Genomic DNA, 3236 nt, shown 5'->3' with positions numbered 1-3236 from the left:
TATATATATATATATATATATATATATATATATATATATATATATATATATATATATATGTATATATATATATATATTTCTGTGGTATATGTATTATATATGTGTATTACTCGTATATATATACATATATATATATATATATACGAGTAATACACATATATAATACATATACCACAGAAAACATGAACAGACACATTACACCACACACTCAAAACTAGACACAACACAGACGTAACCATATACACATATACAAGTGTAAGTAAATTTGCGCATGAACGCACAAGTGTAATGACATTCGAACACGCAGAAAGGTGAGAGGTATAGCCATACTCGCACATATTTGCGTATAATATGCAGGTGTAGCCGCACCCATACATACGCATATTGATACATAAAATTATAACCACACTCACACATATATATGTACATTAGTAAAATCTTAACCAGACATGCAGATAACATACACACACACATATACACATATTTGTAAGCGTACACAAATATACAGGTGTGAATACTCTTGTATTTTAATACATATACAAATTTAACCACACTCGCACATATACATACATTTAGGAATGAACTAACAAACTCGCACGTATACAGGTGTAAGGTGGGGAATTACTTTATATATCCCAGGGGCAACAAAAACAGGGAAAGTTAGAATGCAGTGCATTATGATACCGAGAAGGGGGTTATTATTGACAGAATTTAATCTGATGATATCAGTGGTATTTATTATATAGACCATAGCGGAATGAAAGCCGGCGATATGGCAAATCCGGCACTGCAGTTTGGTTATCTTACATGCAGCGAAGCACCTAGTCCGGTGACTGTCAAATTGATAGTGGTCACAAGTCTTGATGTAAGGATACATATTTTGATGGTGGCGGTGGTGATGAAGCTGTAGATTAAAGATGACTCCAATACCTGGAAGTAGGGATTGAATTCTCAGGAGAGTTGCACATTCTTGCAGTCTCATGGTATATTCTGGCCGTAATTTGTTTTCAAGTCTAATAATATCCACCCAGAAGGCGCTATGACAGTTTGAAGTTGTAAAACGATTATGTACAGGGATGGCTTAAACGTTCTTATACGAACTGCCCTGCACGGGTTCCAGATACAAACTTCGTTTTTAAGTGATCTAAGCTAAAACGTTCCATCAAAATTACATGTTAACTTATGTTCTAAACACCAGTTAATAATTGCAGTTATTTTCTGAAATTCTTCATTATTTTCCAAATTAACTGCCACAAAAGCAATATATTCCAGTTACTGATGCCAGAGTAGTAGGTTTGTCATAATAACCCTTGACAACCAGCACTAAACCCCCACTGCGACACACACTGGCAGAGTATGAGATCAACCTCTAAATGGTTAACTCCACTCGATACAGATAGCAATCAAATCTCCCTCAAATAACACTCTACCGTTTATGAAAAGGGCACACGTTCGTTAATGTGATCCTTACTTCCTAGCGCAGGAAAAAGACAGGGTGGTCACGGCTCGTTTGACTGATCCATAGGTCTGCTCGATTAGAGCTGACACGGGCCTAAAACGACAATCATTGTTTACAACCCCACTACTGCATAAGCTTAGGACATGACTGAACATGATTTCTGGACCTTTAACATGATATAACAATAAAGTGACGGGCGAGAAGAAAGACATCAACCTGTCACCAACGGGATTTGAACTTAAGACCTTAAAAGTACGTAACTAAATGCCACTATGTATTTGGTCCTATGTCGTACCAATTTTGCCATCTACCCCACTTAAGTTTCAATTTTGAGGAAAGGGGACTTGTCGATTACATTGACTGTAGTTTTTATTACTTGATTTTATCAACCCCGGAAAGCGAAACTAAGTAACGCAAAATATTTTCTTCGACGCTCTAACGATTCTGCCAATTCCAGTAATGATTTCTGACAAAACCGTAACCTTTGGAAGGAAGGAGAGGGGGGGAGGGTTGTAGTCGATCACATCGATTCAGATTGATACTTATTTTATTGATATCGAAAGGGAAAGTCGACTTCGATACCACTTGAACTCGCACGGTAAAGGGACTCGTTTAAGTACCGCAAGATATTTATCAGGCGCTCTACCAATTCTGCCAATAATGAGAATATTTATATTTAATTTGTCGTTTTTTTTTCTTCTTCTTCTTCATATTGATATAAATTAGGGATTTCATAAAATATATTGAGGATGACAACGATGATGATATGAATGATAATGTTAATGATGCTGATGATGATGGTGGTGGTGGCGGTGGTGGTGGTGATGATATCGATGATAACGACGGTGGAGGTGGGGGTAATTGTAACGGTAATGAATGATTTTAGAGGGTAAAATGACCAACAGGTTTAAGCCGAGAGCGGAGTGAGACTTCAGTTACAAGATGTAGCGTACTGTATTACTGGTACTAATGTCATTTCATGTCTAACAGTGATTGATGGTAAATAGTGTAGCGGCAGTAGTAGAAATGATAATCAATGTGGTGGTGGTGGTGGAGGTGGATTGATAGTAGCGGGGTGGTAGTGATGGTGGTGGCGACGGTAGCTGCCGTAGTAACACAGACTGATGTACAATACATACGATGACGGTGATGATGATGAGGAATACCCGTAATGGTGACGATGTTAATGATGATGATTGTGATAATGTCAGCAACAGTTAAGAAGACAACAGATACAAACTGTCTTACCTCCTCATTCGAATCATCGGCGTCTGTCGTTCATTGCAGCTCCTGCTGATGTACGAGAATGAATAGTGGGGAGAGATAAAAGAGAGGAGGAGGAGGCAGACAGAGAGCTAGAGTGGGAGGAGATACTATAAAGTAATATGAGAGAGAGAGAGAGGCAAGGGAGTGTAAAAGGCAAAAAAGAGAGATATAGAAAGTGAGCGTGAAGGTGAAGTGAAAGAGAGAGTTTGTATAGTGAGGGGGATAAAAGAAAAGAGGAATAAAGTAGGAGAAAAATCAGAGAGGGTGGGAAAAAAATGAATGAGAGAGAGAGAGAGACAGAGAAAAAGTAGATGAAGATAGAGAGGGAAATAAGACGACAATGAGAGATAGAAAGGGATAGATATATGCGACTAGATAGAGTGAGTAAATGAGGAATGAGAAAGGTAGATGATACAGAAGGAGAGAGATACAGAGAGCAAAGAAAGAGAATAGGGTAGGAGAAAAAGAAAGGGTATTTACGGAATAAGAGAGGGGGATAAAAGAGCAGTTA

General features: G+C 38.0%; 1 protein-coding gene across 1 annotated transcript in view; it reads right to left on the bottom strand.

The window, feature by feature from the left end:
* LOC106883890 (uncharacterized) overlaps positions 1-2860 on the bottom strand; it is an 18950-nt gene extending 16090 nt beyond the window's left edge. The window contains exon 1 of the mRNA XM_014935031.2: positions 2708-2860. The gene's annotated coding sequence lies outside the window, so the exon portion shown is untranslated. The remainder of the gene's footprint in view (positions 1-2707) is intronic.
* Between the last annotated feature and the right edge of the window lie 376 nt (positions 2861-3236).

This window comes from Octopus bimaculoides, chromosome 2 (genome assembly GCF_001194135.2).
Source record: "Octopus bimaculoides isolate UCB-OBI-ISO-001 chromosome 2, ASM119413v2, whole genome shotgun sequence".
Classification (NCBI taxonomy): domain Eukaryota; kingdom Metazoa; phylum Mollusca; class Cephalopoda; order Octopoda; family Octopodidae; genus Octopus; species Octopus bimaculoides.
This window is presented reverse-complemented; position numbering and strand designations above follow the sequence as displayed.